The 27,255-nt window shown below is 40.2% G+C and overlaps 1 protein-coding gene, 1 long non-coding RNA gene and 1 other non-coding gene across 4 annotated transcripts in view; 2 read left to right on the top strand and 1 right to left on the bottom strand.

Moving 5' to 3' along the window:
• SEMA5A (semaphorin 5A) overlaps nt 1-16,831 on the bottom strand; it is a 312,339-nt gene extending 295,508 nt beyond the window's left edge. Inside the window, exon 1 of the mRNA XM_053950747.1 lies at nt 16,673-16,831. The gene's annotated coding sequence lies outside the window, so the exon portion shown is untranslated. The remainder of the gene's footprint in view (nt 1-16,672) is intronic.
• Nucleotides 16,832-17,173: 342 nt separating this feature from the next.
• Nucleotides 17,174-21,607, top strand: LOC128792716 (uncharacterized). 2 transcript variants are annotated; one of them, XR_008432539.1, is made up of 3 exons: nt 17,174-17,565; nt 17,651-17,760; nt 21,347-21,607. It is a non-coding gene; the product is annotated as an uncharacterized LOC128792716 (long non-coding RNA). The 2 variants fall into 2 exon arrangements; XR_008432533.1 differs by lacking the exon at nt 17,174-17,565 and having other exon boundaries at nt 17,578-17,760.
• Nucleotides 21,189-21,257, top strand: LOC128801916 (small nucleolar RNA SNORD123). The gene has a single exon (XR_008435277.1). It is a non-coding gene; the product is annotated as a small nucleolar RNA SNORD123 (small nucleolar RNA).
• Nucleotides 21,608-27,255: the final 5,648 nt, after the last annotated feature.

Raw genomic sequence — 27,255 nt, 5'->3', positions numbered from 1 at the left:
TTACAGAGCACTTCCATTTCCATAAAGACATGATGCATTTGCAATCACTTAAAATCACCTTTGTTAAACATTTTATATGTGTGGGGGTTTTCCCTGTCACCTTTTTTAAAGCACAAGTACTGCTCAATCTTATCACTGTTTTGAAGCCTGCCACTAGTCTACTACGGCAAATAAACAGAATAAGCTATGAATCTTTGGAGAAATTACACTTCTGTCTTACCCACTGTACTCATTATGTCCCCTTCAAGACACATGAATGGCTTTCTCTTTACTCTAGTCATGAATATTACACCTAAAAATCCAGCCTCTTCAAGCCAGCATTACCTAAACTCTTACAAGTGAAAGTAATGAAAATAACAGACATAATCTGAATTAAGAATGAATAATTTATTTTATCACCCAAGAACCTGTTGGAATACTCACAAGTATTCAATGTGACAAGGAATTTCTGTAAATAAACCCTGTGACCAATGCAATAAAGATCTGCAGATGAATCTGAAAATGTGAAGCAGCAGTCTCTCACCTTACTTACAGATAGTGTTAAAAAGCCAGAAGTCTATTTATAACCTCCAAAATATTAAGTAATACACTCTGAATTTAAAAATGATGATCACATATAGTTAAAATATAAAAAAATAAAGGAAACCATCTTTTCCTAGGTGTTTGTCCTCTAGGAGAATATTTACATACACAGAGTTCTGTCGTCTCTCCTGTACCCTGCCCACACACATACAGTCATCTATAGAGAGAGTGAGAAACATATGCTCTTGTTTCCCTATCTGAAAACAAACACAGTAACTAACACCTGTAGTCAGTAATTATGTCATAAGAAAATTCTATCTTATTTCTACAAGTCATTCCAGTGGGTTTTAAAGAAACATGCTGCCCACAGTTATTAAAAATCCTATGTCCTGCTATTGTTCCAGAAACAGGAAGAAGAGGGCAGAATGGAAAGGTCAGTACAGACTTTCCCCATACGACACTCATCAGAACCTACTGTAATTTGCATAAATATTCAAGTAATTAATCAAACCATAATACCCGAGCTCTGTTTCTCCTCAAGCTATACATTCCCCTAATCCATGAGTAGAACTTTTCTTCAAGCTTATTTGGCCTAACTCTACTGGAATGCTACAAGCAAAAGAGAATAACGTGAAATAAATCACACTCAAACCTGCCAACTGGCTGTGTGTTTATATGTATTATCAGAAAGAAGTCAGGATCTACTAATACTCCCAGCTGAAGTCAGCTGGAATTGTGCCACTGACTTCCATTCACGCAGAACCAGGACACTAAACATCTCTGGCTAAGGCTTTGTTTTAATTCCTATGAAACACATTTCACTTTTTGATGCCATATAAAGAACCACAGCAATAGCAGTGAGGTAGCCTTGCATAAAACCATAACATGTTTAAAATAAGTATGTTGAGACCTGCTTGAATAACAGAGGGTGCTGAATACAATTTAGTGCTTGTGACCACCTGCAGCACTATATCCAGGATACAATGCTAAATTTAGATTTCTGGATGAATGCCCGCTGTAGGATATGCTATTTTTACTAAGTTCTGACATGTCTGTCCAATGGCACATCTCCATTTCTGAAGTGGTACTGAAAGGCTATTAAAGCTTCCAGTTACCGCCTGGCTGAAAACTGCAAATTACGAGTACTTTCACCAAACTGTTCTTCACCTTCTGATTGACTTCACACAATAGAATGTACAAATAAAACAAAAAAAAAATCCTAAAATCAGTATAACTAAAAAAGGTTCTCCTTCGCCTGAACCCTTTCATCAAAACACAAAATAATAGTATTTTTTAATATATTATTGCAATTTTCATTTCAATGCACAGCAAAAAAGATACAGAGTAACCTTCTGCTTCTAGGCAGACTCTCCCACATGTCAAAATAGAACGAAAAATGTAACAAAAAACCCATGCTGAAACATGTATCACTGTATTTCACATAACAACATGGATTTTGGGGGCCACAACTCATCAAGTTTCAATTTAGACCTGTAAGCGATGAAGTACATTGAAAAAATCCAGATTTACATATGATTTTTTTTTTTTTACATATGAATACAGAGATTTTTTTTTTCCCAAGGGGGTATTTTTAACAAGGTTATAGGGTCAGCAAGTTTGGAATGAGCTTTAGCAGTTTAAGATTTCTATCTTTCTACTTACTTGTGCTTCTTCCCTCTCCTGCTATTTTTCAACAGGTAGAGTGAGAGTGTTCTGAGAGATACCTTCCATTATGACAGATTTAATACTTATTTAATAATAGAGACTTAAATATGGGCATGGTATTTGGCATGTATCCTGAAGCAAACCATAAGACATGTCTGCCACTCTCCAGTGAGGACAACACCGTAGTTAGGGAGAAATGTCAGCCAGAAACAGTTACATGAAGCATAAACACCCCTGAGAATGAAAAGGTCTTTATTTATTAAATCAAATGCAAATCTTTCATTCTAATACTTCCGATCTGTTTTTGTGGATTTTCTCAGGTATACTTAATTAAACCCACTCAACAACACCAACTTTGCTCAAAAGAGCAATTAATTAATATGGCACAGAAGCAGCATAGCCCTGGAGGAGCCTCTGACATTTGTTTGTAGTGAAGACTGTTCATTAATAGCTCCCCTCATTCTAAGCCTCTAAATGATATTTTTGACACAATACTACAAGTCATTGTGACTTATATCTCAAGCTAGCAACATCTGCACTATGTTAGGTTAATAAAACTACCTTTAAAAGGTTTTCAAGAAGATATTTAAAGACACAGGGGAAAAAGGAATGTCTGCTGACAGTGGAATAAAGAATCTGTATTGAATTTTTTACTATCATCTCAGAGTACACTTAGTATTACAGATAATTTAAGCAAATATTTTGTGTTCCATATTCTCCACAATAAACAGAACTCAGGCAGAAGTCCACCATGATTTTCCAACCTATTTCAACATGTACACACCAAACTAATCATTAATACTTCACAGCTCTTCTGATGATCATAAGTTCTCAGACAAATGAAAAGATTGGCTTTTTGATTGCTTTGGTAAAAAACAGTACATTTTTATTTTTTTTCAGAAATAAAAGGGGGAGAGTAAAGAGTCTGAGTTATGAAGTAGCCAAACTAAACCAAAGAACTCTGTCCAAGATATAAAACAAAGTTGTTATCATTTCACACTGAGTGCGTACTTTAATTTATGTGATGGTTTTGCTGATCTCTTTTGGGTTCCAGGACGCACTTTATAACTTTGAAAAATTAACTTCTTTATTTCCATAACACATATATAGGATCCACATTAGACTTCGACTGCAAAGCAGATAATTCACAAAAGAAACACAAAACAAATAACAAACAAGGTACATGGAAGTTCATACCTGGAGAACAGCTGAAAGCCCTGTAGATCCACAGACCTTCAACATGCAAACGAGAGCAGTGTCCACCCTCAGAACTGGTGACATGAGTTCAATTACCCTGACCCAGTTTTCCAACTTGGAATTTGCTTTCTGTAGTTCCTATTATATAGCAACTCCTCCTGCCTGCCAATTATTTACACTAACACGGCCATCAAGTTTCATGCAGTTATGTGTGTGAGAAACTCCGTGTTAAGCCTTCATTAGCTAATTGTATACCTCTAAGCACTTAAGAAAAGCAGTGCAGCAGCAGTGGATATGGTTAGCTGGCACCCTGGCTTTTGATCCAGTCCAAAAGGAGTCTAATAATTTAGCAGTCAAGGTGAGACTAAGAGGGTAACACCGTGCCCCCAACAGGGTGCCAGGTGTGTTGTGCTGGAGAGAAGGGAGAAAGGCTTTCACAATTTTGCAGTTGCCCATCTGCTAGCTCCCACCGCGTTGTTCTCCTACAACACCCAGGCTCTGGTTTCCTCTGAAGCCTTCTATTCCCACTCACCCAGAACATCCTATCCCACCTGTTATTTCTACCAGCTGTTTTTCCCCTCTTGTCCACCACCTACATCATTATCTTTGCTCCTTGAAAAAACCCCACCCACCTTCACACCAGCAGCTACCCTTCTTTGTCCTGAGCTTCAGGACACAAAGCAGCAGGAAAAAAACTGACAGCTCTGTGAGTGCCAGCAGGCTCCTGCCAGCCCAAGCCCCCTACTTGCTCAGAGTTCAGTGACAGCAGTACACTCAGCCTGGGGTAAGGGAATGCAGGAAAGGTGACCTGCATGTCTTGGATGTGACAGTGTTAACAGGACATTTGGCAACCTCCTGATGGCAGCCCTCGGCTTGCTCACAGACACAATTTCCCCTGCTAGGACACCATCTTGGCTGACTCACTGCAGAGTGAAAGCAGAGAAGAGTAATTCCACCTAGTTACAAAATTCACAACAGGTTATTACCATTGATGGATGAGGCAGAGAGGGATCAGCTAACTACACCAGCACTGCTAGAGAACTATTTGTTCATTAATACATTTACACGCATTTAACCCAGAAGCAGAATGCAGGAGTACCCCAGCCTGCCTTACACCTTAGGCATTATCCTGCACAGGACAGAGCTAGCTCAGGAAGAGCTGAGCCAAATTACTAAACAGTAAAGCAAGGGATATTCTGATTTGGCTTTGCCTTAAAAAGTACACACAGCAAAAAGGAACTCAACAGAGCATAAGAGCTCATTTTATTAGCATTGCTAATCTAAAATGAAGATAACAAATAGTGTAGAACTTTTATTTCCAATTTTTTTTAATGAAGTAGTGCTAAATGTCAACCCTCAATATTCCACCCCTCTTCATTAACATTAAGCAACCTAATGTTTAATTAAGAACCCTACAAAAGCAACATACATTATCTGAATTACCATATTATGACCTACTGATGCCACTTTCAGAACTACAGCTGCAGTTCGAGGCAGCAGAACCTGAAAAATTTAGAAATTAAAACATAACAACTGCACTTAAATCTTACAGAATACAGACACTTAATCATAGCCTGTAGTAAGAGCACGGCAAGATATACCATCAAATCAGAGGCAAACTATGGAGAAACATTTGCACTTAAAAGTGCTCATCATCTTACAGAAAAGTATATTAAAACCTAAAGTGTCTATGTACATTAGTGTAGTCCAATTAGCCTGTCCATTTCTGGTTCCTCTAAATTAACATAACTTTATAATTTACAAAAATTCTTCTGATTCAATTATATTTTCTGAATCCAGTTAAATCACTTAATCACACCTGCCTTTAAAAGATCCCACTAATAATGAAAGATTAATTCAAATTACATTTCTTTTATTAACTTTTTTTTCACTCTCCAGCAAAGGTTGCTGCATTTATCCCTGCAGTCCAGCTTGCCAGAATAAAGTTAAGAAGTTTATGAATTTTGGATATTACACAATCAATATTTGATACCAATATTTCTTTGTTCTTCAAAGAGATGAGCTCTTCGGGGCTCAAAATAGAACTATCAACTATCAGAACAGTGTCCTGATCTCTGTTTCAATTCACATTGTCTTCAGAACGATCTTATGCACTAACCACTGGATTGACGCTGGTAAGTTCTTCCCAGCAGAAAGGCCTCTCTGTCCTTCCACTATTACTTTGTGGGATACTACAGCAGCAATTTCACTATACAAATGAAGATATTATTATCTATTATCTAGCCTGTGTCACTGCTTGACAAACTAGAACAGACTGCAAAACTGTGGTGAATGCATGTGTGTAGAGAGGGGAATAAAACGTCTACTCCCAAGCAAGCACCCCTACAAATATGTGGAATAACTGTAAGGGGAGGTTAATTTTGACCATTGATAGAGTAAACCAGGAAGCATTTATAAATTCTGTTTACAAGGAGTTCTTTAGAAAATTACAAGTGTCACAGATACATTTTATTATTAATACGAATCTTTTAAATTATAGATAAGTTTTACCGTAAGGAGGGAACATCACTATGAACTAGTTATCTAACTAGAATAATTTTGGTCACTGAGCCCCATCCAACAATTTCTACACAGAAATTATTGCTCAAATGAGTTCTGTCTAGCACATTGTTCATTTAATTCATATACATTTGTCACACATGACTAAAGCAACTATCAACGCTGTTGTTTTACTTCAGGTATGTGTTGTACTTCATTTTCCCTTGATGGGTCAGAACCTTGAGCGAACAGAACATGTGACCTACAGGTTACTGGCAGCTGCCTGTAACAGAAATGCCAGAGGAAGGCAATTAGCTTGTGTCTCCAGCTTGCTTTATGCCACACTACATATGACATCAGAATAATTAAATCATGGAATGATTAGGTGTGGAAAGGACCTTAAAGATCACAGAATCATTAAGATTGGAAAATACCTCCAAAGTCATTTACTCCAATCTTTACTCCAAGGGGGAACACCCCCTTGTCCACTAAACACAGCACTAAGTGCCAGCACTAAGTGCCACATCCAGTCCCATCTTCAACACTTTCAGAAAATGTGACTCCACCATTTCCCTGGACAGCCCATTCTGATGCTTAACCACCCTTTCAGTGAAGAAATCCTTCCGGATGTCTGACCTGAACTTCCCCTGGCCCATCCTGAGACCATTTCCTCTTGTCCCGTTGCTAGTTGCCTGGGACAAAAGGCCAACCCCTTCCTTGCTACAACCTCCTTTCAGATAGATCATCTAGTCCCAAACCACCTGCCATGGCCAGAGAACCTTCCACTAGACCAGGTTACTCAGAGCCTCATCCAGACTGGTCTTGAACACCTCCAGGGACTGGGAGTTCACAACCTCTCTGGGCAATCTGGTCCAGTGCCTCACCACCCTCACTCACAGTAGAGAATTTCTTCCTAATATCTAATCTAAATCTGCTCTCCTTTAGCTTAAGGTCATTCCCTCTTGTCCAGTCACTACATGTCCTTGTAGAGTCCCTCTTCAGTTTTCTTGTAGGCCCCTTTTAGGTATTGTGAGGTGCCACACAGTCTCCCCAAAGCCTTCTCTTCTCCAGGCTGAACACCTCCAACCCTCTTAGTCAGTCCTCACAGGAGAGGTGCTCCAACTCTGCTCTCCTCTCCTCTGGACTCATTCCAACAGGTCTGGAAACATTAGAAACTTGGCAAGAGTTAGCAGTAAATCTTTCAGGACTTACTGAAGTAGAACTTCGAGTAAAGAAGGTTTACAAAAAACATAGTTCACAGACTATATTTAAACACAGAGTCTACAAAATCTTTTCCACAGGACTGCAAGTATGAAAATATTACTGCCAGAAGTATGAGAAGTATCTTACCATTTCAGTGATTCTGCATATTGACTTGCATCCTTCACTTCCCATGCTGAGCTACAGTGGAATGCACTGGGAGTGATCTTGCCAGACAAAACCAATTCCATCCACAGATGCCTTGGGGCAAGGATGCTATACTTCCATTCATTTTTGAGCACCTGGGTATACACCCAGAAAAACTGGATAATGTAAAATTGATGCAACAACTTTCTCTGTTGATGAATTCCTGGAACCAATATGCAAGTGTTGTCCAGAAAAATTGCATTCATTACCCAGTGTGCAACAAGCCAATAATTACACACTCAAGGGAGATATTGCACAAGCCTGGGTGCTCAGTGATACTACACAAATCAAGCATGCTAACTACTGAAACTTTTTACTATTTATATATTTCAGCAAACAAAGGAATTAGTGTTCATTGGCTACAAGTTACATAGTTCTCTTATTAATTAAGATAATTGTCTTCTATTGGTAAATGATTCTCTTGCTTCCCATGCTAATTAGTCCCATGCTCAGTGCTTCTCTTCTTTTGAGTCGCAGGGTTTCTTGGGTCAGCAGTCTGTGAGTTTGTGGCCACAATCTGCCCCTGCCAGAATTACCCTTTACCCAGACAGAGCTGATTTCAGCACAGATGCTAAGTTGGCTTTGTTGGATTCTTGGCAGTTCTGACAGATATCTTTGTGGCCCTTAAATTCTGCATTCTGTGTGTACACTATCAATGGTGGACATCCTTCTTCCCAAGCTTCGTTAAACTCCCCCTAGGTCTGAGATCACTGCAGCATGTCCAGCCCTAAACCTCAACAAGGCAATTGTAGCAACAAGTAATTTGTTCTAACACCAGGACATCACTTAGAGCTTGCTTGTTAGCTGCTCTCTGTTTCATGGATTACGTCTCCCTTCTTGTTGATTAAGCTTAAAAGTATAGAAAGATGAAACATCAATGAACATTCTTTCTTAAGAAAAATTTACATATTCCACAGGTTGCAACATAAAGACTACAGTTATAAGCCCAAATGCTGTTTATATGGTGAATCTTGGGAACAGCTGTGGCAAAAAGAAGCCAAATGAAACATTTCAGAAGAAACCACTAGTTTATATACCAGCTGTCATTGCTAAAGCTGAAGAGATTGTCTTCTGCTCATCACTTTCTCCCTAGTCAACTGCCTGAGAGAACATTTCCAAATTCACAATATGACATGTAAACCTGAACAAGTCTTGTTAACTCAAATCCTTACCACTTAGTCACAAAAGTAAGGCTCCTATAAGCACTCCAGTTCACACAACATTAATGTTTTTAGGACAAGTAATACAATTATGAAAGTAAAACCAGATGCTATTATAAAGCCAAAGGTTGAGGTTTTTTCTCTTCTTAATATTTCGGGATGAAAGGTGGCATTAAAGTACCTAAAAGACACCACAAATGAAATTCAAGAACAGACAATTTTTTTCAAAGACTGATCATTCCAATTATCAACTATCTATAGATATTAATACAAACACAGAAACACTATTCTTCAAATGAAGATTGATTTGTAGAAAGTAAGTTTTTATGTGGAAGCAAAAACATTCAACACATGCAAAATCTCTTACAAAGGTTAGAAAGTTTTAGCCCCCAAATACTCAAGGAGACAAGGTACCCAGACATCATAAAGCAACACTTTTCACAATGTAGAAAGGGGCAAGAGAAGAAAAACAACCAACTTGGCAAGGAGCAAACGAAAGCTGTTAGTTAAAACCAGAAGTCTCTAGATCCTCAGGTTTTATCTGTAATCAGGTTCTCTAGACTAGATCTACAGCTACAGATAAATCTTTGAAGTGTGTACACAGAGCTGGGAACAGGCCTGGTGTCAACTGCTCCAATTACTTTGCATACCATTTCCAAAATTTTCAGTGTTGGCACTGTTAGAAATTTGGGGCTTATAAAAAAAAATCAAAGTTGATGAGAGTACCAGGAAAAAAAAATCCCCAACCTCTTGTTTAAATTTTTTAAGGGAAATGCTAAATCCCAAAAATAAACACATGCAATTATAAATGAGATCTGGTTTATACAGAGTTCACAGTAAATCTGAAAGGTAAGTTAAGCACATAATTTTTTTCCTCAAAAGCAAATGGAGTTCCCTATATTTCCAGTTAAACAAGTCTTAAATTTCCTCTTATTAAAATATTAGTGATATGTCTCTACAGCAAACTAATTCTTTTTTTAGCCTTTTGGTAAAAAGAAACAATTACAACACAGCAGCTCTACAAGTGAAGCTGAAGGACAAGCTTTCTCAACAGTCATCCTATAAAAAGACTAACGTGTCCTTTTCCCAAGAGGCAGATAGCCACTGCCAGCAATGAGTTCATAGGGGTACTCTAAGAAAAATAACATGCTTGCTCAAGTTATTTTAAGAGCACTTTATGATTGTGGGTTTGAGAGAAAAATATAAAGACTCAAGTTAAATATCAGAATTGTTTACCTCTATTTCAAGATTATTTTTCTTCAAAATTCGATACTGATCTCATTGGCCTTCAGATTAAATAAATTTGCAAAACAATCTCCCCTGACAGTTATAGATAAGTGAGCAAAAATGGAATTTTCTAATCAAAGCTACTTGCAAACTCACTTAAATAAAGACTACTGGAGGATAAAAAATCAAGTTCCCCTACCCAGACCATTAATTTAATTTAAAATAATAGAAAACAATGGTAAAAAGAACAGCAATTCAGCTCTAGAGCTCTTTTTGCTGTTGTTGATAGTTACACATTTTGTTGTGTTTTTTTTTTTTGTAACTAGCCATTTAAGGATGATGCCCAGGCTTCTCTAGGTTGCCTTCTATGTTAAAGATGCAGCTGATGCTTAGGCAGAGTCTGACACTATGTGCTTAGGAAAGCAACAGAAGGTAAGCTGGAAAATCCAGCAACTTTCTTGGGACAATTCAAGTCTGTAAACTCTAACTAAGACAACAGAATTACATCAGTTAGACAAGTCTCCAGAGCCCAGGGTAGCAGCATTTTCAGACTTCTACCCATAAACATCAAGAGAAGTTTTTCTTCCCATGAACACCAACTTCACCTCTTGCATGTCTCTAGAGCTGTACACATGAACTCATGCTCCTGGCACATAAATGTAGAAGGGTTTTGTGGCTTTCTACTATCAATTCCAACAGCATGTATCAGAACCCATTACCATTTTTCAGTAGAGTAAGGTCTGGCAGATAAGCTCTGGAAGACTGAACTTCAGTATTTAACAGGTTATTACCCTGAATTTCCTCACTTCTGACACACTCAAGGGCAGTGCAATGAGGCATTGCTGCTCAGGTACCACACTCCTCAGGAGGCAAGTTTAGACTGCTGGTGAAGACAGGCATGCAGCTGTGTCTCAGTCCATTTACAGCCTCCACAAGAGAGCTTGCTGCCTGTTATAAAGCTGATATTAAAAAAAAGCTGTCTGGATGCACTCTAAAACACTGAGGCAAAATCCTCCACATTTCATTGCTATTTGAGGTACCAATCAGAATTTTATTCTGCACACACAATCCTCCTCTCCTTCCTTACCTGACAATAGTGACCATCTGCAGTTACACTGAGACCAGTGCCTGTGGGGCCTTACTGGGATTGGTGGCCATGGGTACTTCAAAGGCAAAGTGTTAAGAGGATCAGTTCCAGAATACTGTTTACACTGTGGTTCCACATGAATAGCTATGCTGGCACAACTAAAAGGACCCAGCAGGCCACAGTCTGACAGAATTTCCAAGGAGGACAACAAACTCCAACAGCACTCTCTGACTCTCTGATGGCACAGCATCCTCCATCTATATCTGCCTGCCTTCGGGAATCAGGCATACCATGGTGTTACGGTCACAAAGAGAAGTTGTTAACAGTTGACAGGAATTAAGGGGGTTCTCTGCTTGGCTGGGTTTTTCTAAAGTATTTTATCAAGTGAGAGCCAGGACATGGATTTACAGGGTCAGAAAACAAGCACAACAGACAACAACAGTACCAACATCATCTTTAGCAGCTTCTGCATCAGAGCTACTGATGAGGATCATCAGAGTCATCAGGCTCTTGGCTACCCCAGGCTGATAGACCTTGAAGAGCACTATCAGAAAACTATCCAAAGCTGAAATCCCATCTTTTGCCTAAGCTAGGAGTCCCATTTTGCAGCACTGGATAATATAACATCTGACACTAGTAACAATTTTGTGTATATACTGTCTCCTAGATATTTCAGTATGATTGCTTAGTTTTAAAAAGCAACAAGGAAAAGCATGCACTGGAGCATGAGAAGGAGCTAGAATTTGGACTACACACACAGTTTATATGACAAAAACCAAGAAAACAACCATATATCGCTATTGCAAGTTCAGAATGAGAAAGCAAGTGAGACCATCAAGAGAAGAGACCATCAGCAACTGAACTCATGTTAAGGTACATAACAGCCCAATGATTGTGGATAATTTCTTTCCAGTCTTCAGCTTTGACTACAACTCAGTAAAGAAACCCTAAAACTCTGCCAGACACAGAGAGACAAAGCAATACACATAACCTGTCTTCCCGTAATTGGCAAGGCCAGGAGTTTTTCTTCAAGTACTTGGCGATTTCACTATCAGACAAGGTCAACAGAAATTGTTTCATCCCATACATTTTCTCCCACAAGAAGGTAATTTCAGCCATGCTCCCAGGGAGCCTTTCAAAACATTTGCCAATGCAAATGTTTGTGGGTTTCCAGTGAAAGCAGGTCACTAAAATGACACAGTGAAAAAACATGTACAAACAGTAAAAGAAAAAGGCAACGGGAATTTCTGAAGAGACTGTATGCTGAAGAAAACACAGTGAAAAACAACTGCCTAATAACTTTTAAAACTACAAACAAATACTTATTCTCATGCCTTTGTAGAGTTCACCAATAACAGAAAATACTGATTCAGCAATAAGATTACTGTGGGTCAGAAGAACAGGGCCTCAAATTATTAAAACATTCTCTTCCTAGCTACAGAGGCCTTATAGTTAACCTTATATTAAGCATTCCTGATTCCCAGTTAAACCTAAGTCTAACAAGAAAGCACATTTCAATAGCATTCTGGGCTTCCAACTAGCCTAGCAATTCACAGAAGGGCAATAACACAAAAGACAGCAGTTCAGTTTTGAAATTTGGAGAGAGGTGGGGAAAAGAAGTGGGAAAATCACAGTACAGCCCATTTCTTCAGCACACCCAATTCACATTATAAGCCAATCCTGCAACCATCACATGTGCTCTAATTTGTTCATCACATATATTTAGCAATGCCTAAGAACATATCCTAGTATGAGAGAGAGAGGAAAGTCAAAGTCTGCATTTCAGTATTTTCAAAGTTATAATTTCTCTGAGCTTCTCCTAAACTAAACAAATACTGCAAAATGGGTGCATGTTGCTATTCATCTAGCAAGGGATTAAAAAAATCAGAATATTATATGCCAAAGATTCAGAGCTGCTCAATCAACATCCCCTAAATGAAACTAATCTCCACTACTGAGTTCAGTAACCATTAAAAGATTGACCAGTTCTATCAGAAATTAAGATCCAACAATTCTAAGGTATACTGGAGCTCAATGATATATCCTGATTTTAAAAAGTGGAGAAGGAATGAAAAGCTGTATTATACGTCTATCATGCAAGAAATTTCATAACAGATAAGCTAATTGAAGGTAAGTCTGGAAATTATAGCACAGCTAATATGCTACACAGCATTTAAACTTTCTGAACAAGTCATTCAAACTGTTAGCAAAGAAAAGATAATATTTGAAAAGATAAGTTTCAACAGTTGAGTTAAACTCAAGAGTTTCATTGCAAAGGCCTCAGTGCAGACTAAGTATCAACCCGAGTCTTCTGCTATCATTGACAAACATCAGCTTTTTTGTGAGTTGCCTGACTTTCTAATATATACTGGGACACCAGGAAATTTCTTCCAAAATCAATCTCCCCAAACAGATTAATTTTATTAATATATTTATGTATGCAGATAAAGAGTTGATACTACGCAGCAGATAATTGGATTGCATCAAAGTACCCATGGGAAAACACAAATTTGAGAATAGATGCATGAACAAATCCACTAAATGACAGAAGATTTGAGTGCTTCATACTTTAGAATATACATTCCAGCAAAAAATCAAGAGGACACTAATTAGACTGCAATTTGGGGATCTTTATCTTGGTTTACATTTGCTACCTTCCTGACAAATGTTAAGCAAATGTGCTATAGTTAGATACAAACTGGCAAATTTCCTAAAGAAATCATAGCACATATTTATAAAGAAAACTAAAATAAAAGCCCCAACCTTTTTTTTTTTTTTTTTTAGCAACAACAGACTTAACAGCAAACCATACCTGAAGTGCACAGCTCGGGCTGTGGCACTCCCCAGGTGTCTGAAAGAACTGCAGATAGCAGAGTGCCACCTGCCTTTCACGGGTCACAGCTGCAATACTGCAGCCTGGAAATTAAATCCAGCCTACCGCCAATAGCTGGCAAACATACCTCAAAAGGGTCAGTTTAAAAAATATTTATAGTGTTTGACAAAAATAGAACAAAATTAAAAAAAAAAACCACAAGAAGTCATTCTTTGGAAGCAGCTACAGTTTTGCAAAACACATTAGGAGAGAACGAACATATAGGCTGTAACTTAACACTGTTTCCAAATTGGAATGCAAACACATGCCAGAGAGGATAAAAGGATGATAATAAAAAAAAAAACAGACTGATTAACAATAATTTGGAGAACTCTGCATTGACAAGAATGCCCATTAAACATTTCCATAAAATGACGTTACTGAAAAGGAGAAGCTCCTCAGTGCTGCTTCCTATAATTACGGCAATAGCAATTAATCTCAGGAGCCATAGTAACTTCAGAACATACATTACCAAACATCAAGAGCATATCAAAATTTTATAAACCAGATGTTAAATCTAAAGCTAAATCGTATTTCACTGCTATTCAGAAGTCCATCATCACAACATACTAACCAATTACATGATACTGCTTTACATGAAGTAGCACAGTACCAGATTTCACACACCCTCCTCCCCACTATCAACAGATAGTACTGGTAGTACACACCTACTATCAACTGATAGCAGTATCAGCAATCCACTTACGTGTCCCACAGCACAGAAATCAGACCCAGCCAACACTGTTGATAAAGCTGTTGCAGACCAGAGGGCAGAAACGGGTCTCTCTGCTCCTGCTCACCCCAGGAGCTTAGCTGCTCCCTTGGCTGAATTCCTGCATGCAACCTCTAACACAAAAGCCAAAATTTGCAGGATAATTATGTTGTATTTCTGTAGTTCACAGACTGTAGTGTACAGCTACTCCCTGAAAAGTAATGAACTTCATTCACTGAAAATCCTGTATTTGTACAAGACTATATCAACAGAAGTCAGAATCCACGTGGTTTCACTAAGTAGCTGGGGGAAAAGAAAGTGAAAAGCAAACGACCACACAACTCTTTCTTCTGAAAACAGCAGCAATACAGTTACCGCCCTCTGCATCTCTGCCCAGCAGGAAATGAGTACAACAAACCTGCTACAACCATGTTTATGGATCATTACAAAGTGCACAGGCACTCCTACTACCTGTAAGGATTTTATGAAAACAGCACTAGTTAAAGATTAAAAGAAATGAGACACTTCAGATATTAATGCCTTCAGCTTTGTCAACCAAAACAAATCTGTAACAACATCCCAAGGAATAAGCAGTACAACTCAGAAGCCACTGTTTACATTACTTAGTTCAAAAGAACAGAGAAGTAAACTGCCACACTCCAGAGCAAAACCTTAGTTCACAGCAGGACTCCACACAGCTGTTCAGCATTAAAATGAGAAAATGAGATGAATTCATTAGTAAACGTAATAAAGTTATATTATTGGTACCTGCTGGAGAGGAAGGTGGGAACACAGCACAAAATCCACAAATCTACCAACATCTTTCACTCTACTAAGCAAAGTAGCAAAGGCCATAGCTCAACCTTTCAAGGCAGCAATATACTTTTGATTGACTATGTGTTACATATATGACATCAGCAAGTTCAACAATTCTAAGTCAAACTTTACTGAACTGAATCAGCCTTATATAACAATCAGGAAATGCTCAAACTCGTATAAATAGGATTTGAGTGCAATGTCCACTACATGAAAAAAAAATCTACTCTACATCACTCTAGTTGGGCTAGCATCACATCAAGCTTTTACACCAAAATTCAAACCAAGAGTGATTAGTCAGCTTTCAGAAAGTAAGACCTTCAGATGCACTACTTTAGGGCTCCTGGTCACTATAACACCATGTTTTAGTTTTAGAATGTTTTTCACAGCTATAATCTTGCAAATTCTAACCATCTTCACAAGGCTGCATGTTCCTGTATGCACAGACCTCTCCTGCCAATAGTCCGGTTTGCTGAGGGAGCAGATGCACTGACAGCTCCCCCCACTACAGCTGCCCCCCAGGAATAATCCCGGGCAGATTACCGTTGTGTCAATCTACAATGCAGACTCAGCATCTGGAATGATACAACAAACCCTAATAGTTGTCATTTATCTGGTAAACAACCCTCACAGAACGATATATGTATACAATTGACTGAGGTGCTTCCGTCTGCATCGTGGAACGGTAAACTCTAACTCCTCAACTCAGAAAGTGCCGAAATACAGTCACGCCAAAGACCGAAGATAGTGCAGTTAAATAAAACAGCGAGAATAAAAGCACATCGGGGTTTCAAATCGTACTACACGAACATCCTACTGAAGACCCACGTTTCTCAGACAACTGACGGTGCCTTTCACGCCACTTCTTCTCTCACCAGAAGATGAGCCTGAGCAAACTTCACTTGCTGAAGTGTGACAAAACCCTCCGAAACGTTTCCGAGCCATCGGCTGCCTCTCCGCAGCCGGGGCTCAGCGACAGCAACGCACCTCACTCTCCTGGGCGAGAACGCGCTCCCGCGGGCGCGACTCCAAGGACAAGAGCGGCGCGGGGGTCCCACTGCGCGGAGCAGCCGCGGTCCAGGTTCCGGCCCCTATGGAGATGCGGCTCCCTGTCCGTCTGTTTTTTCTGGTCCCGAGTAAACAGCACCGTCTATGGGGAGAACGCCCGCCCGTTCTGAAAGGCTCGGTGGACTTTCGGGGGTGGGGCCGGGCAATGCCCGAGACGGGCTCCGAGCGCCGGCAGCGCTCCCCGGCACCGGAGCCCAGCGGCAGCGGCGCTCCGCCTCGCTGCCGGCTCCCCCTGCCGGCACCCTGCGTCGCTCCCGCCCGGACCCCAGCCCGCCTGGCCCCGGAGCCCCCCGGGGCGCCCGGCGGACACCGGGGCGCAGCCAGTGGAGGACCAGTGAGGCGGCCCCGTTCACAGACAGGGCGGCCGGGAACGCGCATCGCCCGCGGCGCTCCCAAAGCGCCGCTGCGGCGAGGAGAGAAGAGGGGCCGGCAGGCGTTACCTGGAGGCGTCGTGGGCTGCTCGCCGCGGGCGGGCGGGGGTTCCGCCGCCGCGCTGATGCCCGCTCCCCGCCTCACGCCGCCATGGCCGCAGCCCCGCCGAGCCGCCCGTGCTCCGCTCGCTCCCACCAAGTTTGCGGCGCGGCAGCTGCGCGCCTCGCCCGGCGGCCGGACCCAGCGCCCCGCCGCGGGGGCGGAGCAGCCGCGGCCGCCTGGCCCCGGCGATGCGGTGCGCGGCGCGGCTCGTCCCGCAGCCGGCGCTGCCCCGGGCTGGGGCGATCTCGCATTACTCCCTGCCCTCCCCCGCGCTCCCCCCTCCGGGCCAGCTGAGAAGTTGCAACTGGTTGAGATATTTGTCCTTGGGGTTTGGGTTTTTTATTTCCTTTTATTCCTTAATCACCGTAGCTCACAAAAACATGACCTGAGGCTGCTCCTTTTCCATCAGATCTGAGCAGGGGCGCCTCAGCGCCAGTACAACTAAGCACAACAAATCCTGGCGAACTGCAGCGAGCGACAGCAAGAGGGAGGGGAGGCGGTGGTGCACGGGCAGCGCCGCCGGTGCCAGGTCCGCAGGGGCTCTCGGCCGCTGCCCGGGGCTCCGCGGGGCTCCGGTGTCGGGGCAATGTACCAAAACCGGGGAGCAGCAGATAGAGAAGGTGAAGGAGGGCCGGGCTCCAGCGAGTCCCCGGGACGGAAGGGGCACGGGAGCGCCCCGGGAGCTCCCAAGTTGCGCGCCCCCCGGCTCTCCACACCCCTCCCATGCCATGCCACAGCCGGCCAGCCAGCCCCAGTGTCCCGGCCCCGGGCGAGGAACCGCGTATTCAACAGGAACCCCGCAGCAGTAGCCCCGGCCCCGCTGCGAGGGGGAACGCGGTCCTGACATTTCTGCCGCCACGTAAGAGCCTTCGGCGAGTCCCTCTCCGCCCCCTCCAGTCCCCTCCCTCCCCCCCATGGCACGATCGACGTGTCAGCCCCAAAAGTTCATTTCCAGGCCCTGGGAGAGTCCCCTATAAAGGTCCCGGGGCGTGCGTGGGACAGTGAGACGTGGCACTGGGGGGCTGCAGCGGGGGCGCGTAGGCATCTCCCCCAGGTACGTGCGTTCGCATTTTCGCGCTCACCGGGTTTTCGGCGCATGCCTTTGTGTTTTGTCAGCTCACCTGTATTAAACTAGGAGGTTATTTTTGTTCATGTGTGCATTGCAATTAATTCCATCAGAGTTGGGTTTTTTCTTTTATGACAGCATTTGCGCATTTCTACTACGAACTGCAGCAGAAATTGACTTTTGTTGTTCGCAGCAAGACCACCGTTTAGAAAACGAAAAGCACTAAGAGTTTATTAAAACAAACAAAACCATGGAATTCATCCATGCTAGAGTAATCCTATAAAAATTAGATAATTAAAACAACTAGCATCAAAACTTATCAGCAAGCCAAATGTTCCAAATCAAATTGCCTTAAACATCAAGCTCAATTTTACTTTGGCTAGGATATAAAAGAAACTTACTCAAGTAGAAACATTAACAGAAGTTTGAAATTATCTTTAAAATTAAGTCCTGCAATTTGGAACATACTTTCTGATTATTTTTTGATATAAAAAAAAAAAAACCAACCTAACCCAAGTACTAAAGGCCAAACTTTTTTTTTTTCATAAAGTTATGTAACCCTGATACTCAAGGATGCTTCCTTATTTATAACTATAGTGTTTAAGAAGCCATTACTGTAATTATTGTAATTCTTGGGGTCACTTTCTCATGTGATTTCCTTCTGATCCAGAAAATACTTGTATAGAAAATATAAGAATTCATTTTACGTCTAAAAATTGCCATCAAAGTAAGTGCAAACATAAGATGACTCACATACCTACACTGTTAACGTCTTTGGAGTGTTATTAAGACATCTTTTGATCAACAAGTCCTACACTCTTATGTACCTCCACCTATTACAATACATTTAGACTTCATTTTTAAAGAGGAGATATATTTGTTTCTCCAACTGCTGTGTAAAAAAATAAAACATCCCTACTTTATCTGTGAAAAGTAAGCACCGTGTATCCAAAACCAACTGCCAGCAAAAAAAGCCTATGAAAATTCTAGCCCCCTGCGTGATGCACATTTTAGCCTCTAAAAATTCCTCTGCAGTTTGGCTATGAAACAATAGGCATATAAGTAAAAAAAAAAAAAAATCCCAAAACTCATCACATGTATATCTTTATATCATACTGTGTTAATGACATACAGTATATACAGTACATTCTAAAGAAATTCCACTGGAATCATACTGATTCTATATCACCCACAGAGCATTTAAGTCATGCACTTTATAGTTCTGTACCAGTTTCATGGAAGAACAGTCATGATGTCAATGCTTAATTTTATTTAATTTTATTTTAAAAGCTCAAGGGCAAAGATGTCTGAAACTGCCTGTGAGATTAATCATGTTTGAAATTAAGGCTAAAAACTGGAACATTTTTAATGTTACATGTAACTCTGTGCTATGTCTAAGTTACAGAGTTAAACCAGATGAGTTGAGTGAGTGAGCCCAGCAATTTTAGGTGATGCAATCCCCAGATGTACCCTTGCAAGTAGGTGCTGAGGGATTTTTTGTTTCTTCACAAGTTGCACAGTGGTGTCCCAATCCTAGGCTAAACCTCACTGTGTTACTATATCCAAAATAAATAAGGGTATTCTAACATAATCTAGGAATATTATGCTAAGGGTAAGGGAGAAAGCAGCAGGAGAAGCTCTGCTATCTGATTTAAGGAAGGGGAAAAAGAAGATCAAGTCCATTGCATCCAGCTTTTCTTCCAGTATGGAGCTTGTCTTTCTCTTCTGCCTTGTATTTTCCTGACATTATATTTCTCACTGTTAGTAATTTTTAATCTCTCCTTCCAACAAAGCAGACCCAGCATATTAAGGGATGGCAGCATGTGGAAGCAGTAAAGGTACTGCAGTTGGAAGAGGAAAGGCTGCACAGCACCTTCAGGCTTTTGGCCAGTTTGGTGGGAAGCCAGATTTCAGCTCATTCCTGTGGTGGCAGGATATAAAGAGTGTTAAAAAGCAGGGAAGGGGGTGGATTTCCATCTGTTTAGGTGGGAAAGTCACAGCGTAAGGGAAGGCCTGTCTTCACATTACCCATCAAATGCACCTTGGATAGTAAGCATCTCTTTCATCATTTAGAAAACAAAGTCAGATACAGTAAATAGAAAGTTTAAGTCAGGTTAAAAAGAAAAAAAAAAAAAAAAAGAAAAGAAGGTGTTAGCTTCAGTAAAACTGAACCTTGAGTTATACTTCCATCACAGGGAAAGGACTTTGCTTGCTTCATGATCACAGAGTTTAAAGTCTTTATTACCACTGCATGTTACTTTTTCCAGACGATTGAAAACATTAGTCATTTTTGTTTAATTCATGAAAAACAGGCAAAGGAAAACTTTGAAGTCTCACAGTTAATTGCCTACTTTTGTGTTTTCCAACCACATCATTTATTACTGAGGAGAAACCCTACTGGTGACCAGAGTTTTTCCAGAGCAGACCAGGCAGAAGAATGGTGCATACAAACAAGCACCCTTTCCTGAATCAATGCTTAAGTGCAGAGAGTTTGTGCAGTCTGCTGTCTTGAATTTACCTGACTTACACAACATTGTTGAAATACCTAATCATCAGCTCTACATTACTGTTTCTTTCTTCTTTCCCACTGAGATTCAGGAAAACATTTGCCCTGCTGCATTTGAGTTGAGTGAGCCCTCAGCATTCCCGCCTGCATTGAGCAACATCTTGCAAGGCTGGATCATCACGAGTCTGCCATATTTAAATACCAGGGACTTGTGATGTTGTTATGTGTAAAAATAGGAATGACATCTTCATCCCAGGAAAGCAGATGACCCAGAGCATTTAAGTTTGCCATCCTCATCCTCAGATGGGTCTGGTAGGGAAGTACACTGTTAAAAAGCAGGCCAGGAAAGGCTGTAGCTGTGTATGCCCAGAAGGAGACACAGGGCAAGGTCAGACTGAGCATAATTTTCATTATCTTAGCAAGACACCATTGCAATTCTTCACTTAAATAATAGGGAAGTAAATGTCAATAGTTGCAAACTTTGTTGTTTTCCATTAAGCTACTGTCTCACGTTATGTCCTGTATTTAAAGGTTAAGTTGACTGGTCTCCATAATATCTATGAATTAGGAAAAGCTAGGTGAGAGTCTAAAACGTGGCTTTTGAGAACTATACATTCTTCTGATGAGTTAATATTTACCATTTGTGATGAAAAGATAAAGTAATATTTCTCATGCCATTTCTATTATTAAGGCTGTTTATAAACAAAATGGTTTGTTTTTATGAATTTATATTTTCAATACAGCTATATAAATAAATGTGCACTTACATTTATAAATCTGCGTCCTGATTTTTAGTAATTGCTGCTTTCTTTCCATTAAAGTCTGACTGATAAGGCAGTTAAAGGAGTTATTATATGAATTCTAAATAAGGACCATCTAACTGCAAGTCCCTAAAAGTAGTTATATATTTGGTGAAAATGATGAATTCTTGGGTACTGATTCATGTGATCTGAAAATGCCATCCATTTCCTGATTCACCTTCATATCTCCTCCAGGAAAAAAAATAATACTTTACAATGAATACAGTCAGTCAAACAATTTTTATGTGTCTGTTTTTCTATCTTTCAGCCAATTCCCTGAACTGATACTTTCAAAATTAAGCAGAAGATAGGAGTGAGAATGAAGAATGCCTTTGAGAAATCCAGTCATAAAGTTTGAAGAGTAGAAGTAATAGGAAATATTAATAACGCTGGTATCTTGCACAGGTCAGAATTTAGACAGAAATGATGTAAAGTTACAAACCTGAGACATAAGGGCTATTAAATTTGAATCAAGATTCACAGATTTATATATTAATACATAATAAAAATATTTGCTTTTTCCCCTCCACTTTGTATGGTAATATATTCTGCTGCCTTTTACAACTTTCTTATGTAGACTACTTTAAGTTTTCATTTTTTTTTTAATATTAGCCCCAAGACACCTCTTCAAACTAAGCCAGGATATATATTAGCAATCCATTAATTGCTCCTCTCTGTCTGCTTGTCCCTAATCATCAATATTGAATTCCTGTGTTACTACATCACCAAGCAGTACAAGTGGAATTTAGATAGAGAGTGCACGCACACACTAACACACCACACACACAAACATACACACACAAATATATATATATATATATATATATATATATATATATATATATGAGACTTTATCACTGCCAACAAGTCTAAAACACAGGACATAGAGCTCGTCTAGACTTCAGTTTTGTGCTGGCCTTTTTGGGGATGAGTGGATAGAGAGGATACTTGGCATAACTCCTGCTGTCATAGAATTAGACCTTCGCAAATTTCTAAAAGGAATTTTAACCATCTTTGAAGTCCTCATAACTCAGACAACATTTTGGTGGTACTGTTCTAACACTAAGGGCCCTATAACAAACTTAGCAAGTGGTGGTGGAATTGTCTGTGCTATTTAATTTTATTTAATAGTAAATTCCCAAAGTAGGCAAACATCTAAGTCACTTTTAAAAAGTGATTTATCTAAATTAGTGCAAACCCCTATATGAACCTTATTGTTTTGCTTTGAGCATATCTTAAATCTACTTTAAAAATGCACATGAATTAAATAGACATTAACAAATAAAGGACTAATCAGTAATGGGTTTTCTTATAAAGAGTTTGATTGTCTTTAATGAGAGTTTGTTTCCCCCTTTAGTTAGGCAGAGACAGCATATTTAGGTGACCAAGATCTCACTTGATCTCTGCCTTTTCACTCTCTGAGACTGACAGTGAACACAATAAGGTAGATGTACTTGTCAAGGGGGGTTTTGTAGGAAGGGAGTCAGCATCTTAACAAGCTGCATGACATATTGCAAGCATTTTTCCAGCAATGCACCTCCTGTCAGATCATTTGATAGCAGCAATAAAAGGTACAAGTCCAGTTCAAGTGATATTTTCCTCAGTTGCTTCTACACTGTATTCAGTTGGCTGTTAGGAAAGAATTAGATGGTGTTGTTTAAACCCAGTCTTTGTAATCTGTAATTGTTACAGAGCAAAATGCTTAGCAACTTGAAAGTGGATATAGAAGCAGTAGTAGGCAAAGACAAAAGAGAAAATAAATTAAAAACTAGGGAGTGTTTTGTTACTGAGAAATAGAAAGAAGTAACCAACACACACACATCAACCCACACACTGCAAACCCGACTGAATTTCGTTACTTTGATGATTTTACACAGACACTAAAGGACCCTCCTCACAGTCTGGTCAAGTGTTTTGTTGCTAGTTGAACTCAGGCCAGACTGGAGCAATGAAAGGTTATAAGGAGGTACTTATATCTTTCTCGACTTGAAAGGAAGCCCAGCCCACTGTTTTACAAAGTTTTTGTGCATCTTGGTATCACTTGAGAATTTAGCAAGTGTCATTTTTTTTTGGATGTGTTTCAAAAGTTGCCTATAAGCAGTACTAAAAATCTGTTAAGAATCTGTGTTGAGCTGAACTCTCTGCTGTCAAACTTTAAGCCTTCATTTTTTGCTCTGTCCCATAGTGATCCCAAAACTAAAGAGATCCCACCATTTCCCAAACAGCTGTGAGCTTTGCTGGGAAAGTAAAGCACATCCATTTATTGCAGGCACACCATATAAAAGTGCGCAGCTAGTTTCTACTATGAGTTGTTTTTTACATTCTTATATACATATATATATATATATATATATATATATATATATATCAGCCTGCATTGTGACATTGTCAGTTCAGGGTATAAGCGAGGCTATATTCCATAATGAACAAAAATTGGAAGTAGTAGCAGTGCAGGAAAATGGAAATAGGATCACTTGGTCACACACTTGGTGATACTAATTTCAGTTGTTTTGAGTTTTTATGGCAAGATTCTGGTAGTGGAGGGGCTGCAGGTGTGGTTTCTCTAAGAAGCTACCAGAAGCTTCCCTTAGTGTGTCCAATAGAGCCAATGCCAGCTGGCTCTAAGACAGACACGCTGCTGGCCAGGGCTGAGCCCAGCAGTGATGGTGGAAGCACCTCTGAGACATAATGTTAAAGAAGGAAAGAAAGTTATTGCACAAAAGTAATTGTGGCCAGAGAAGCGAGGAGTGAGAATATGTGAAAGCTGCAGCCCTGCAGACACCAAGGCGGGTGAGGAAGGAGAGCGGGGAGGTGCTCCAGGTGCTGGAGCTGAGATTCCCCTGCAGCCAGTGGAGGTTCAGGGGGAGTAGAGATCCACCTGCAGCCCACAGAGGTTCATAGGGGAGCAGAGATCCACCTGGAGGGCCCGATCCCAGAGCAGGGACATGTCCAAAGGAGGCTGTAACCCCATGAGAAACCCACGCTGGAGCAGGCTCACAACAGGACCTGTGGGCCTATTGAGAAAGAGGCACACACTGGAACAGGTTTTGACAGGACATGTGACCCCACAGGGATCACACTGGAGCAGCCTGTTCCTGCAGGGCTGCCTTGCATGGAAGGGGCTCATGCTGGAGCAGTTTGAGAAGAACTGCAGCCCGTGGGATGGACTCATGTTTGACAAGTCCATGGAGGACTTTTCCCATCTTCTTGCACTGCTAGGGCTCCAGTATAAAATCAGTAATAAAGTTAAGCCCAGGAAGGAGGGAGTGGTGGGTGGAAGCTGTTTTTAGGGTTTGTTTTACTACTTGTTACCCTACTCTTATTTTGCTTGGCAACAATAAGTAATAAATAATGAGTTCAGTTAATTTCCCAAAGTTGTGTTGTCTGTGTTTCACCTGTGATAGCAATGAGTGAGTGATCTCTCCCTAACCTTATCTCAACCCATGAGCCCTTCATTATATTTTTTCTCACCTGCCCACCTGAGGAGGGAAGTGGCAGAGTGGCTTTGGTGCTTACCCAGTGTTCAGCTAGAGTCAAATCACCAACTATTACTCCCTAACATTTGAGTGCTTGACTTATTGCCCTCAACAATAATTAGTATTCTCTGTACTATAAGTTGAGTTATTAAATGTGTATCGCTCTTGTTCCTCTCCATAGCCTGAAAACACTGTAGTTATTGAAATTATTTAAATCAGAAGTATCATGTTCAAAATATTTTTTCTTTATATTTTGCATAATAAAAACCGCTTTGTTAAAAATATTGCATAATAATTACTTGATTGGACACACTGAAAACTTTTAAGAGGTTTTGTTTCAGAAGGGGACACCTATCCCGAGTCTGCTCTAGGAAGCCAGAATTTGACTTGTGAAACCTGAATTTCATAAATAAGCCTCATTGCAGAACACTCAAGCAGGAAAAGGGATGTGCAGACATACTACTGAAGAGGAAAAACCACTATTTTATGCAGTTATGCCAAGCTCCAATTCAATTGGTAAGTGGTTTTACTACTTATTCAGACTTGGGGATTCATTAAAGACACAAGTTGACAGGAAGGAGATCAAAATCCATGTTAGCCTTTTAAGTCCACTGTCAGATTTTACATAGCACCAGAAGATAACAACAGGAGACCAAGGGCTAATGTCTACACACCTTGAAGTGCCTCTTGTCTCTAGTGGACATTCTCAATCCAGAACAGAAGCTGAGGGCTGGTGGGGGGATTGATGTGTGCACTGATGCTGCTATGTAAACAAAATAAGGCCATTCACTGTTTGTTCTTCCATCAGCCATATGTTTACAAAGAATTCAAAGGCTAAAACTTTAAAAATAGTTGTAGCATGATAGAACTGTTAATGAAATAGTTTGCATAAAAATGTCAGATTTCAATTGGATTTGTCAGCAGGGGATAGAGATTCTCATTAAAAAGACAAGAATGAGTAAAGGAAGAAATATACAGGAGCTACATGTGTAATGCTATCTTCTTTTTTATAATAATCACTTCCTTGTACTATCAAAATGAAGGCATTGATAATAGGACTCAGTTGAAAAATGGAAAAAAGTACTTGAACTAGCCTAAGAAGAAAATAACAGTCATCCAACTGCAACCCAAAGCCTCCATGCCTGCCAACATCCTTGACTTTTCACAAAAATAGGCTATGTATTATGTCCCAAAGACATAGCAACTTGGACCGGAAGATAAAAACTAATTCAAAAGTTAAGGACTTTTCTGAGAGAAAGTCTCCCCAAAGCTGTTCATTTTCAGTAAAAGTGGATAACTAGCACAAAGGAAGAGATACATTCATTCCAAAGTGTGTATTCATGGGACAATAGCAAGCAGTCACTCAACATAGTAGACAATTGGGAGTTTCCACTCATAGCATGATAAATCTTGTAACCAAAAAAAAAAAAAAAAAAAAAAACCAACAAAAAAAAAAAACCAAACAGAAAACATCAATCTGACACATATTCATTAGCATCAGCTTCTGGGAGAGTTTTGTATAGTAATTTCTCCATGAGACAAAAGCAAATGCAATGTCACAGCAGCTGCACATGGAAGCAAGAAGCTCTGTGGAAAGATAAGTGAAGACTGTTTTCCCTAGGCTGTCTCCTATGTCTGAATGGTGACACCCTCTGCTCCCCCTGCTTTCCATACCCTGGAAGAGGTGTGAACTACATCCCTCCATCCCTCATGATCTTGCTGCTTCCACCATGTCCCCTGGCATCTTTGGAGAAAATAAGCACAAATTAACTCGCCTAGACATATGGTATAATTGATTTTATTTCCTTTTTACTTGTTCAGGTTGTTCAATAAAGGACCTCAGGTTTTGTCAAAAGTTTTGTAGACTGTTCACATTGTTACTTCTTTTGTTTTAGGGAAGGAACTGGAGAGATTTGAGGGAAAAATTGTATAAACCGAAAAACTTTTGTATGATCATAAACACTTTCATTCTGCTGCTGTGATCAACAGCAATGTGAATGGACAGAATACTGCTGTTTTATAATTTTATTTCACAATGTTTGAGGAAATTAGTTTCCAAAGACTTCTACTCAACATTTAATTGTTGATGTTCCCAGGGTCAGCAGATATGGAGCTACCATAAGGAATGCCCTAGATATTCCTTACAGCAGATTGTCAGGCAAAGCCTCCCAATTAAACAGGACTGCTCTTCACTAGATGCAGTATGAACGCCTGTAAGCGTTTAGAAGTTTTGTTCAATAGCAAATACTTGGGAAAGATTTTTTTTTCCTGACTTGAGTGGGAGCAAGAATGGGTTGTAGCATTTTTGGATTGATACAACCAAGACTCTTTTAAGGAAATGAAGGGCCTACAATTTTCTTGCACACCAGTGGGACTTGCAATTAGAGGAAAACTAATAGTATAAATAAATAAAGCTCAAATTTCCTACTGTATTTAGTGGCATCTTGCAGTACACTACAAGTCTTACAAGTGACACAGCCTGTAAACCTGAATCAGTTACATTCTGTTTGGAACTCTCTATGAAGAATCACACAAAACAAAATTCAAATGCATATTCTATACAGCAAATACAACTGAAAAATCAGCAGGAAAGAACTTAGAGTGTGTCAAAATACTCCTTGGATTTGTTAGTTGAGATCATGAAAGAAAACCAAAGTTGAGTCTTTTCATTTTAAATTATAGTTTTCCTTTCAGTTCTCAA

This window comes from Vidua chalybeata, chromosome 1 (genome assembly GCF_026979565.1).
Source record: "Vidua chalybeata isolate OUT-0048 chromosome 1, bVidCha1 merged haplotype, whole genome shotgun sequence".
NCBI lineage: Eukaryota > Metazoa > Chordata > Aves > Passeriformes > Viduidae > Vidua > Vidua chalybeata.
This window is presented reverse-complemented; position numbering and strand designations above follow the sequence as displayed.